General features: G+C 43.0%; 1 protein-coding gene across 1 annotated transcript in view; it reads right to left on the reverse strand.

Annotated features, from left to right (window-relative positions):
• Nucleotides 1-12,751, reverse strand: part of ARHGAP10 (Rho GTPase activating protein 10) — a gene marked incomplete at both ends in the record, with an annotated part of 223,928 nt that overhangs the window by 150,301 nt on the left and 60,876 nt on the right. The window lies entirely within an intron of this gene.

A 12,751-nucleotide genomic window follows, 5' to 3' on the forward strand; every position in this document is an offset into this window, starting at 1 on the left:
AGTTCCTTTTATAATTCCACAGAAGTGTTATATAGTATTTGTTAGTAATAAGCATCACTGATGTTTGAATCATGCCAAACCATGATCTTCTTCCTCAGAGACAAATGATATCAAATCTAAGACTATCCCAAAAGCTAGAAAGGCAATTCTAGTGATAACAATTTCCCACTGTGAAATAGACAGCTGAAGTAATCATATTAAGTGTTCAAATGCTAGCACTTGAGAAATCAATCATTCAAAGCGATAGAAAGCATGTATAGAATGTGATTTTACAAAGACACTTGGAAGAATATAACACCACACTTCTTCCCATAAAATACTTGAGCCAGGCACAAAAAGGAGTTACAAAAAAAGCTTTTGCTAATGAGTCTTGGAAAGGGTTTTGGAGAGTCCTGCTTAGAAATAAAATGCACTACGTCAACATAAAACATGTTGGTTGATGTCACCTTAGAATCTATTTCTATAAAATGCTAGGTAGCAAGTTAGGCTTTGCAATCACATTGCTTCTGTTACAACTACTCAATTCTGCCCCAGGACACAAGAGCAGTCACACACAGCAGAGGAAGAATGAACGTTGTTGAGTTCCAACAAAATCTTATTTACAAAACAGAGACACAGCTTCAGTCCCGGACACCATACTGGGCATAAGATAGTCTTTTGCAGGGGAACAAAAGTTGGGAGGAAAGGTTGAATGCTACACAGGAGAATCACAGATCAAGTAGCCCTTAAGCTGAAAAGAGAGATTTAAAGGCGGGTGGGACAACTTGTCTGGGACAAGCTTCCTGCCAGAGTTCAGTGCTGCAAGCAATTGCTCACGTGAAAAAGGTACGTTAACACCACTCTTTGTGAATTTAATAGCAAGCTTTAACAGGGGATTTAGCCACCAGAATTTGAGTTATCTGAAAGCTGAGCATGAGCCAAAGAGGTCACAAAGCACCCCAACCAACACATACCCAGGTTACTTATACTGTCCCAATCCAAACAAGGTCATCATTCAACTGTGTTCCACAAGCCAGAACCTATCTCAATAGCATCATTACTACATTTTAAGAGCGGCGTTTTCCAAGTGGGGTAAAGAAGGAATGTGATCAGAATGCCATAACATGTTAGGTAAACTAGGCTTAAGGGGGGCGGGGAGGGTGCTTAATAGAATCAGGATATCTTTAAATAGAATCTATTTAAATTAAATATCTTTAAATAGAATCAGGATATCTTTAAATTTAAAGATATCTTTACATATCTGCATGTATTAGCCACATGGCCTTAAAAATGTATTTTTTTCCCTATACGACAAGGAAAAATTCACTTTGATTTGCTTAAAGAGGGCAAACCCAGGTCTAATGGGAAGGAACTAGTGCACTAGATTTGGGTCCCCTGTCAAGAGGAACTCAGCAGCACCTACAGTGCACCGGAGAAGGCAGAGACCTGGATCTAGCTCCTACCACATAAAAAATAAAGCTCAATCACCAGTGTCCAGAGAGCCTCTACTATGGATTCCTGCATTGAGAGGAAGTTGGCCTAGGAGACCTATCCATCTCTAATTCAGAGAGTCCACATAAGTTGGGAGAAGCAGAAAAGCAAACTCCGTTTCCAAGTTGCTTCCTAATGCCATGAGCACAAGCCACAGAATGCATCAGAATCTCCTGGTTCAAAGTAAAAGAAATGAGGTAATAGCCTGGAAGATTAGAACTTTTCCTATACTTAGTTACAAGTGAAATCCTTTTTCATTAGACATTTCGATGTAAGAACTTCAATGTCTAAAAATAAAAGGACTTTTTTTAAATTTAATGTAAAACAAAAAGTAAAGCAGCAGTAGGATGAGCTTATTAGTTACCTCTAGTTCAAGCTAGAGCTGATAACTGTGGACAGTGACAACTGGCGAGCCAAGAATCACACTGCACTGTGTCTGGGGGTGGGGGGGGAGGGGTACTGGGGCTGGGGGAGATACTAGGATTGGGGAGAGGGACAGAGAACTCTAAACTTCCCTCACATCTAAGAACAAAGACGAAATTTTGATGTTGGCAGTCCTGAAAGAAAACGGGGCTTAGTGCTGGGAACCCATACTCTCCATAAAAAGACAAAAGTACACCCCATGATACATTTAATAACAGCTTTAGTCTTGGTCTAGGCAGAATAGTAAGTCGCTGTAAGTACTAGATCACTGCCTTTCTAGCCACTCAGTACGAACCAGGCTCAACTGAGTCTAATGAAACACAAGGAATTATGTCTGGTCCCCTGCCTCGTTATTTTAAGCCTGGCCCAGTGCTCTTGACCCTAGAGGAATGTATAATCTGAGAGCAAAGGAGAGTGTCCACTGTATTCTCCCATGACCTTGCAGATACTTCTCATTTTACTAGACCAAAGGGAAAACTCCTCTCCAATTCCAATGTCAAGAATAACAGCAAAGAAACTGGACAGCAAGGACAAAGTCCTTGTTTTTCCTTGAAACAGAACTGCAGGAAAAGGTGCCAAGGAACTCTCAAAATTTAAACATAAGGAATATTCTTCCCAAAAAATATTACTCAAAAAAAAAAAAAAAAAAAAAAAGGGCCTCTCGGGTGGCTCAGCGGTTGAGCGCTGGGTTGCGAAGCTGCCCGCAGCCTCTGCAGCACTGGTTCAATCCCTGGTTGCTCCCCGGCCACTGGAGGAGGGTCCCACATGGCGCGCAGACCTCTCCTGTCTCACCCGCTGCTCCCCTCAGCAGTGTATTTCATCGGTCTGCCTGTTCTGTTCCCTGCTCTGTCTCTGGTGAATCCTCTTACCACCAGCACCTCTGGCCTGTACCTCATTCTTGTATGCATAAATTTTTTTTTAAAGGAAGGGTGTTGTCCATACAAGAATTCATATAGTATCTCCTTAAGGAGTACATGCTCCATTATTTTGATCAATAAAGCATAGTTTGAGGAATCTTAGCTTGGAACAGCCCCCACCACACCTAGTTTCAGATGCCTAGAGATCACAAATGGGTCAGATTACAAAAACAAGGGGAAGCTAAGAAATGGAAAAGATTTACTTGTCATTATGGAGAAGCTACTGTTTTCATAAAGGAAACAAGGTAAGGGGTTCAAAGGAACAATGTAAGGGGTTACAGAAAGAAAATCAGGAAAATAACACCAGGATACAATTTTCAAAGACACTGTCCAGATGTGCTGCTAATGGGTACGTAGGGTTCAGATAAAATTCCCTGAGAAAGGCTCAGAAAGAGATTTTAAGAGGTGCCATGTCTCAAAGAACTCAGCTGTAGTCATGAGGTGCTCTGGGAAGCTGTGCTGGCAAAATGACAATGTGTCCATGATAAACAGCTCCATGCCAGAGATGTCAAGTTAGAGTTGTTGTTGCTGCTGTTGCTGTTTTCGTGAAATCAGTGGGAAAACTATCCCTAACAATTTTAAAATACAAGCACATATTTCATCAACTAATTAATGAATTAGACATCCTCTCCTACAGCAGATACACAAGTGCACCCCTAAAATGACAGACAAGCTATGCAAATACTTCTCATGAGAAAACAATGTCACCTTTCAGTGCACCAAAAACATCATAGACAGTGGGAATCAGTCTCCTTCTACCGATGACACAGTTCATCATCCGCTACTAAGGGGAAGGAGACCGAGCAGGCAGGGCTGGTGGATGGTGCCACAGCAGTGCGGTTCTGGGGGAAGCTGGCCGAGGCACCACAGGCTCTCCCTGCAGATGGAGACCTTGGAAGGGCGTCCTGGCTGCCACTGGGGTTCCCTGGACCTCGAATAACCCCACCACCATTTTACTCCTGCATTTCATTCAACCCAACAGGCCACTAACAGTAGGAAGCTATTAGTTTATAAAGTATTAAGGAAAAAAATGCTGCTAATGAAATCCTGATTTAATATCTTTATACTTAGATTTTTTTATATATTTATTGAAAAGGTTCTTTTGAGATCTAGATACTGTTTTATCATGTATCCCTTTTACAAAGTTATCAAAAGATAGTAAGCAAAATATATTTAAGGTATTTCTAAAACTTCTTCAGAGTCTGACTCCTCTGAGTCACTTATCTCGGTGACTCACAGATGGTTCCCCCACATGTGTTCTCCTCTGTCTCCAAGAAGACTGGAGAGGCATTATTTTTCAGGGGTGCTCCACTGTGGTATCCAGGATTTTCTTCCCTGGTGGTGACACATACTCTTTAGTACTGATCCTGGATCCTCCTTGACCTCACCAGAAGGTCAATGGCAGATTTTAAACAGGATTTGAACTTCTGTGATTTATCGGAGGCTCACTGACAGAAACATGGAGGGGCTCCCTCTCCATATAGGCCAGGAGAAACCAGCATCCATTTCAGCCACATTCGGAGGTAGAGGGATGGGTGCTAAGTCTTACACGGAGCTAAAGGCAAGGAATGATGGCCTTGGGGGCCAGGAGAGAGCTAGGAAAATCTCACTCCGCTCCAGTCCCCTCCTTTTTTAATTTTTTTAAAAGATTTATTTATTTATGCATACAAGAACTGGGGTACAGGCCAGAGGTGTGGGGGACAAGTGAATGAGAGGACTCACCAAAGACAGAGCAGAGAACAGAACAGGCAGATTGACTGAAATACACTGCTGAGGGGAGCAGCGGGAGAGACAGGTGAGGTCTCCCATGCCATGTGGGTTTCTCCCTGGCTAGCTGGGAATCGAACTGGTGCTGCAGAGGCTGGGGACAGCGTCACAGTGCTGCTCTCAACCCGCAGTGCCACCAGGGGAGGCCACCTTTTTTTTTTTTTTTAATAATAAATTTTATTTTTATATTCCCCATACAATTGCAACCCCCCCATTCTGACCCCAATCCCTCCCCTCCCACCCCCCACCCCCCAAAAAGTGTCTCTGGTTCATAGTTGTTTGTTGATTTTGATTTTCACTTTCTTATAGTTATTCATTTTCCTGGTCCCTTATTTAAGTTTTCTAGATTCCTGCTATGAGTGAGACCATCCGGTATTTTTCTTTTTCTTTCTGGCTTATTTTGCTGAGCATGATCCCTTCCAGCGCCATCCATGTTGCTGCAAATTGCATGTGTACCACCTCCTTTTTTTTTTAATGAAGGTGTTCAAGGTAAGTTTTCCAAAGTTCCCTCAGTTCTTTGGTTTAGGAGCTGAGGCCGATGGGAACTTCGTGACATGTTCAGAATGAAAATATTTTCCTCCCATAACTATGGATTCAGCTGAACTAGTTCCCACTGATAGAACCACATCTCTGGATTAGACAATAAAACGAGTGGGGGGTGGGGGGGGAGTGTGTGTGTGTGTGTGTGTGTGTGTGTGTGTAGAGTTCATGTCTGCTCTATGCTCTTTCATGTCAGCATGAACTACTTTATCGAAAAGCAGCTGATGCCTCACAAAGAGAGAGTAAGTCTAAGGACATATAGGAATCATAAGTTTCAACAGAGAAGTGGATTCTGACAGCAGCCAGGCTGTGAGAGCACAAATGACAATGAGTCACCAACAGAGAGTCATGAGTTAAAGTTGCTCACGAAGGAGCCGGGCTCTACCCTCCCCCTCATTCCAGAGTTTTGATTTGAGTTCACCCTGACTCTAACCTTCAGGGGCTGTGGTCAATAAAAGCAGAACTCTCAAAAGGTGCATTCTTGAGAAACAGGGTTCCCAGTGACCTCCACATCTAACTGAATTAAAATGGGTTCACAAGGAAAAAAAACAGGGCCTCCCTGTTGGCGTAAGGGGTTAAGATGCAACCTATGAAGCTCTCCACAGCCACTGCAGCACGAGTTTGATCCCCAGCCAGGGAGCTACCCACATGGTGCAGCAGACCTCTCCTGACTCACCCACTGCTCCCCTCAGCAGTGTATTTCAATCAATCTGCCTGTTCTGCTCCCCATTCTGTCTCTGGTGAATCCTCTTAACCCCCATACCTCTGGCCTGTACCCCAGTTCATGTATGCACAAATAAATCTTTAAAGAAAAAAAAGAAAAAAACAGGAATTGTATGAGCAGTGGAGAGTTGTCAATTCTAAAGGTCTGTTCCAAGGAGAAAAATTCTTCAGAAATTTAGGTCACTGACAACTTTTAAACTGACAGATACTTTTGAAAATAAGTTCAAGATGGATTTTTTTCACATTCTGAATGTGCCTGCCAACAAAATTCCACATAAGAACATGTCACTTTATCTGTAAAATAACCAATTAAAACAGGCCTGATATGTCATACACAATATTCCAATTACAACAAGATGAAACTAAAGGTACAATATTTCCAATAGAATAATGCCTGATCACATTATAGGAATTTTATAGGAATTGACAAGCTATGCTGAGCACGAGTAACACTAAAATTCCCTAAAGCAGAAACCTGTTCTGTTAAAATAAATGAGCTGTAGTCCAAAATCTTCTGGAAATAAGAGGTAAAAGTGTAGATTTTTAGGGACTATTTTAACTTCCTAGTAGACATCAAGTCATCAAAAACCACAGTGCATACAACTTTCAGAAAAGTTAGCTTTTTCAAAGACATGAATGCCAGCCCATTTCATGGCACCCAAGCCAGTGGTTCTGATTTAAGCAAGCTTCACAAAAATTTACTAAAGTTATTGTAGAGGGCTTACTGAAACAGGCCCCCTTCTCACCTCCCTCCAAGAGTTTGGGATTCAGCAGGTCTGGGGTGGGGCCTAAGAGTCTGCATTTCTCAGCATATTGCAGTTCCCAGGGTGGCAGCTGCTGCTGCTGCTGCTGCTGCTAGACCAGGACCTCCAGGACCACTGTTCTCGGGTGTACTAAAGAAACATTACGGTGAACTTTCTCCCATGATGCAAGAGCTTTAGCTCATTTTAACCAACACAGGTTATCATACTTTTGGAAGAAACAAAAATTTGTGTCCAGAACCCCTAAAGCTCTAAGAAACCACTCAACCACATGGCCTGTGAGATACTTGAGAAAGAGGTTCAGTGAAGCACACCAGACAAGGGTTGAGTGGAACCTTGTCTAGCCTGGAACCATCTAAACTTAAAAAAGCCATCAGTAGTTGGAAGCCAGTGCCTTGTTTCTGGGGGCACAGCTCACCAGCAAGTGATTCCCGGCCCCAAGTTTTCATGAGTGCACAATCTGCACTGGTGAAAACAACACAAAATGAACAAAGGTGGAAAAGCCTCCAGAGTCTGTGAGCCCAGGGTCACCCCGCTCACACAGGGAAGGACACGCTGCTGGTAGACCAGATGCCACCTCGTGCCTGGCAGCCCAGCCAGCCCCCGAGGATGGGAAGGGAGGCCCTGTGCACTCCATGGGCAGCTTCCTCCTTCTCGCTCCTGGCAGCCCTCGTCCCTGGAGCTTTCCTCAAGCTCTGGACCTCCCCCAACAGCCCTGGTTTTCCAGAACCCTCAGAAATTGAGCATTCCTCTTCAGGCAAAGGACAAAGACTAAAGAGAAGTAGATACAAATAGGGAGGGCTTTTAAAAGAACACCGTCCACACGACAGCACTATTTTAAAAGCCCTCAAATTCCTGGACAGCTGCCCACCCCAGATAAGTACGCTATGTCCTGCCATGCCAGAGAGAACATCTCGGGAATCTGGCAGCCAAACACCACCCAGTGCTCTCCTGGGGGAACATGCCCGGAAGTGAGCAGAGCAATTCTGGCCACAAGCTATACACTCAGATCCCCAACTTGAGGTATCCACTTTCACAGGCGAGGGTGGCAACTTATCAGCAGAAACCACTCACTTGAAAACATTATCTGGAAAGGGACAATACTGGCCTCTTGAAGGGCGAGGCACAGCCATTCATAAAAGCTGGACTTTGGTGTATGAGGGGAAATGCTCTGACTTCCCCGGCTGGCCTCTTCCCACTGCCACCACCGCCAATTCCTAGCTACAGAGCTGGACGCTAGTGGGCACTAGCAAATACACTTGCCCCGCTTTCCTAGACTCAACGAGGGTTTGCTTCCATCTTTCCTGACCTGGCAAATTCTAATTCATCCACCACCTCAGCTCTAGGACAGGGTCTCCAAAAATGCCTTCCCCAAATTATAACTGTCCACTGGAGCACAGTTATGAAAGCAACCAAGTGCCCAGCAAAGGATGAGTAAAGGCGTGGGATTTTAATTCACTTCCTACCATTCCCCAGGACCACACTGGGCACTCTGTAAGGGAGGTATCCCTTCTTTTTTTTTTTTAGCTTTTTTTTTGCAAATTAATTTTTTTAATATTTTATTTTATATAATTCTTACATTATTTTTCATTTTTGCACAATGTATGCATTTTCATTTTGGTTATATTCCCCATACAATTGCACCCCCCCTTATTTTGACCCTAGTCCTTCCTCTCCCCACACCCACCCCTGCTGTAGTGTGTCTCTCTTTTAGGGTTGCTTGTTGGTTTTGATTTTTACTTTGTATTAGTTAGTCTTTTTCCTGGTCCCTTATTTAGGTTTTCTGAATTCCTGCTATGAGTGAGGCCATCTGGTATTTTTCTTTTTCTTTCTGACTTATTTCACTGAGCATGATCCCTTCTAGCTCCACAGAAACATTAATTCCAAAGGGCACCTGCACCCCTATGTTTATAGCAGCACTATTTACAACAGCTAAGCTATGGAAACAACCCAAATGCCCCAAAATAGATGACTGGATCAAGAAGATGTGGTACATATACACAATGGAATATTACTCAGCAGTCAAAAAAGATAAACACATGCAGTTTGCAGGGAGGTATCCCTTCTGATTCAAATGCTAACTGTCAACAAAACAAAAACAGACCCTACTGGATGGGAGAAGATACTTGCAAATCATACATCCAACAAGAGGTTGAGATACAAAATACTTAAAGCTCTCACACAACTCAACAACAAAACAACCCAATTAAAAAATGTTCAGAAGATCTGAAGAGACACTTCTTCATAGAGAACACACAGATGGCCAACAGGCACATGAAAAGGTGCTCACCATCTCTTGCTACTAAGGAAACACAAATCAAAACAATGAGATATCACCTCATCTCTATGGTAATAGCTGTTATCAAAAAAAAAAAAAAGCAGCAAGTGTTGGAGAGGATGTGGAGAGCAGGGAAGCCTTGGACCATGCTGGTGGGAATGCACACTGGCACAGCCTCTCTCGCCAACAATATAGACTCCCCCAAGACTAAAAGTAGACGTTCCATATAGTACAGTTATCCCACTTCTGGTTTTTTACTCAAAAATATGAAAACTAATTTGAAAAGATATCTGTGTGTACATGTTCACGATAGCCAAGAGTTGGAAACAATCCCAGCAGCCTGTCAACAGACAGGTGACTGGATAAAGGGGTCTATACACAAAATGAAATACTCGTTATTTAATAAAAAAAAAAGACAGAATCCCAGCATTCCCCACAATATGGATGGCCCCAAAGGGTGTTAGGTCTAGTGAAGTAAGTCCAGAGAAGAAAGATAAACTCTAAACTCTGGATAATTTCACTCATATTTGATTTCAAAGCAGAGGGATGAACTAAATAAAACAAAAACAAACTTTTAGATTATAAGATCAAATTAGTGGTTACCAGAAGAGAAGCAGATGGATAAATCAGATTAAAGAGGTCAACTGTATGGTGTGGAATAAAATGGGACTTTCAGTGGTTACTGTAGTACTGCAGATTTATAATGATGTACACTTGGAACCTATATAATGTTATGTAACCAATGATACTTAAATTTAAAAAAATTTTTAATTTAAGGCTGGTGTCTGGTAAAGCATCAATGATTTCTTTACTAATTGCTCAAAGTTATTTCAAGAAGCAAAAGTAGCCATAATTCCATGCACTCTTCATGGTAGAAAGTGATAAGTGAATAGAAAAAATATCCAAATATCACCAACATGCATTAATGGCCAACTTTTTCACTTTTATTATTATAACTCAGTGATATCTCACATATAGTACTATTTTAAAGGTCTTTTAAAGCTAAGAGAAAAGATCAGAAATTATTCTCAAGGGAAAAGGAAAGAAGGGAAGAGAAACCCATAGATGACAAGAGACTGAGAAAGAGCAATCAAGCGTGAAGTGTTTCGATCTAGACTTAAACAAAACCAGCGGAGGTGGGGGTTGTGAAAGAATATCAGAACTGAATCTAACCTAATTCTTTACGATAGTAAAGAACCCTTGTCCTGTTTGTAGGTGTGACAGATACTGTGGTTAAAAAAAACCCTCATTTTTAGAGCTATAAACCGAGGTGTGGATGAAATAATAATGGCAAAGGTCAAGATAATGGGGAGGAGCAGGAGGCAGAGGAGAAAGAAGACTGGCTATGTGGCGATGTTTACTGAAGCTGGCTATTGAGCCAGTAGTTTAGTATTTCTCTCCCTACTTATACACACACTCAAAATCTTCCAAACTAAAAAGCTGGAAAAAAAAAAATAGACGTTCCCTTCATTCCTTGGTTGCTCATGGTCATGCCCCACTGCTTTGGGGCTTACGTGGTCTCCCCCTGTCCAGCAGGCTGTGCTGTTCCCACAAATGCCCCGCTCCTCTCTGAGGTACATGGCCTGGTGCAGACGGTACCCTGCTCTTTCTTCTACTCCACCCCAGAATCCCAGTGCTGTCATCTCTCTCCTCCCCGAGCCCCAGGCCCTGTCAGCCCCCATCACAGCTGAAGACTGAATCAGTAAGCAAGCCAGCCACTGATAACCTTGCTGTGGACAGCAGGCAGCCTGGAGCAAAGACCACATTCCAGTTTGTTTACCTAGTCGAGTCATCTCAAGGAACATGAAAAGTAACAGAATATCGGGACAGACAGCAGGCCACCCAGTACGCAGGTGCCACCCTGCCCAGATACCACGCTGATGCCTCACGTCCTGTGCTAACAGGGCCTTCCCTCCCGCTCCAGATATGATGGTACCCCGCCCGTGCCTCCCTGACTACCTCCCCTCCTTTAGTTCCTATTGTAACACTTACTGCTCCCTGATAATGATTATAGGTTTATTATTACCTCCCCTTTCTAGAATGCAAGCTCCGTGAGGGCAGGGACTTCGCTTTGCTTGTCTCGGGGTGCTCAGATTCCAGACAGCAATTGGAACATAAGAGGAGATCAGAGACAGTCGCTGAATCCTCAGGCTCGCAGGGAAGTACAAATAACTCTCCGTGAGGGTTGAGAACAAGAAAGTTGATGCTATTAACATAAGCTAACAACAGGCACTTCGAGCACCCACACGCTGGCGCCCACTCCGCGTGGCAGAAAGGCTACGTCACAGGGCTATTTTTATCCATCACCACATTTAGACTTTCCTAAACAGTTGAAAAATCAGTGGCTGCAGGATCGTGTCAGTTTGTGTCAGAAAAACCTAACAGATCATAATACCCGCCACATGCCCTCTGCAGTGTTTACAACATACACAAACTATCACGGAGCCTGGAGACAGGACAAACCAGGTTCCTGTCGCTTTTAAACCACAATCCTGCCTCTTCCCTGACAGCACATCCACAAAGCAGAAATGCCCGCCAGCTACCACCTGGAGCGTACAGGACATCCAGGAAACTGGCCATGAAGGCAGGGAACTCAGTGTGCCGGCTGCTGTCATGACCAGCTCCGGCTCTCGGCTGCCCCTGGCCAAGGGTCTGAGCCGCCATCTCCCGGAGTGCTAACAGGCGGCAGTACCAGAAGCTCCCTCTCAGGGCGGAGAAGGAAACAAGGATATAAGGCAAACAGCACAGACTGCATGGAGAGTAAAGGTTAACCAGCTTAGCTATCATGGTCAGTGTTGTTACCACCACACCTGAACCCACTCATGCACCTACACGTCACCCCACTTTCTAGGTCACACTCATTCTCCAGAACAGAAAAAATAGCTTGCCATTTCTTTTAAAACCTAAGAATAGGGAGTGCATAATATTTACATAATCCAGGGGCAGTAGCATAATAAATCACTGTTGAGTGGGAGCAATATACCAGTCATGAGAATGGAAATACAAGCTTGTTAAGAAAGGTGGGAAAAATTTTAAAAAATGATAAATGTTTAAAAAAAAAGACAATTTTAAAAATTAAAAAAAGAGAGAGAAATAAATTAGAAGAAGACACTGAAGAAATGTCCAGAAAAATTCAAAATGTAATATATCCTACAAGACAAGTGACTTTGTATCTTCAAACATACAGCATCTTTGCAAACAATGTCAGGGAGGCTGTTTTCAAATACAAGAAACTAAAGAAACACAATCAAATGTGTTGTATGGACTGTAATTATATTTTCCTTTTTCAAAAGAAAAAAATCTATTCAAGTTATATTAAGGGGTAAAGGGAAAATCTGAGTGCAGACTGGGTCTTAGGTATTATTAGGGAAGTATTGTTCATTTTCTTAAGTGTGATATATATGCTTTTGTGGTTATGCAAACATGTGGTATGAGATGCATGCTCAAGTATTCAGAGGTGAAGAGTAGGTCAGCAACAGAAATAAATATATAGCCAATGATGCCCCCCAAAAAAAGAAAGGTGAGAAAATAGTCTTCAACACCCTTAAATCTCAAAGCTGAGCGTGTTAAATAAAATCATCTGCCCCATGCACCCGGCATGTGGACAGCCCCCAGGAGGGCAACTGCATTACTGTGATTATGATTCCGAATCTCCAGGCAAAGTGGGGCTTCCTGGACTCCAGGCTCACGTCCTCTCCCTCCCACGCAGCCCAGAAACTGACAGAATATATATGAGTCAGGGTCCAATGCCACCCTTAGAAAGACCCCCTTGGCCTCTCAGCTTTTTTGTTCTTATCGTCCTGACCTATAGGTTGCATGAGACCCAATTTAAATGAAAATGCTTGACAGCTAACAAAAGTCTAGAAAGCACT

The sequence above is a fragment of the Talpa europaea genome, assembly GCF_964194135.1.
Source record: "Talpa europaea genome assembly, chromosome: 10".
Classification (NCBI taxonomy): Eukaryota; Metazoa; Chordata; class Mammalia; order Eulipotyphla; family Talpidae; genus Talpa; species Talpa europaea.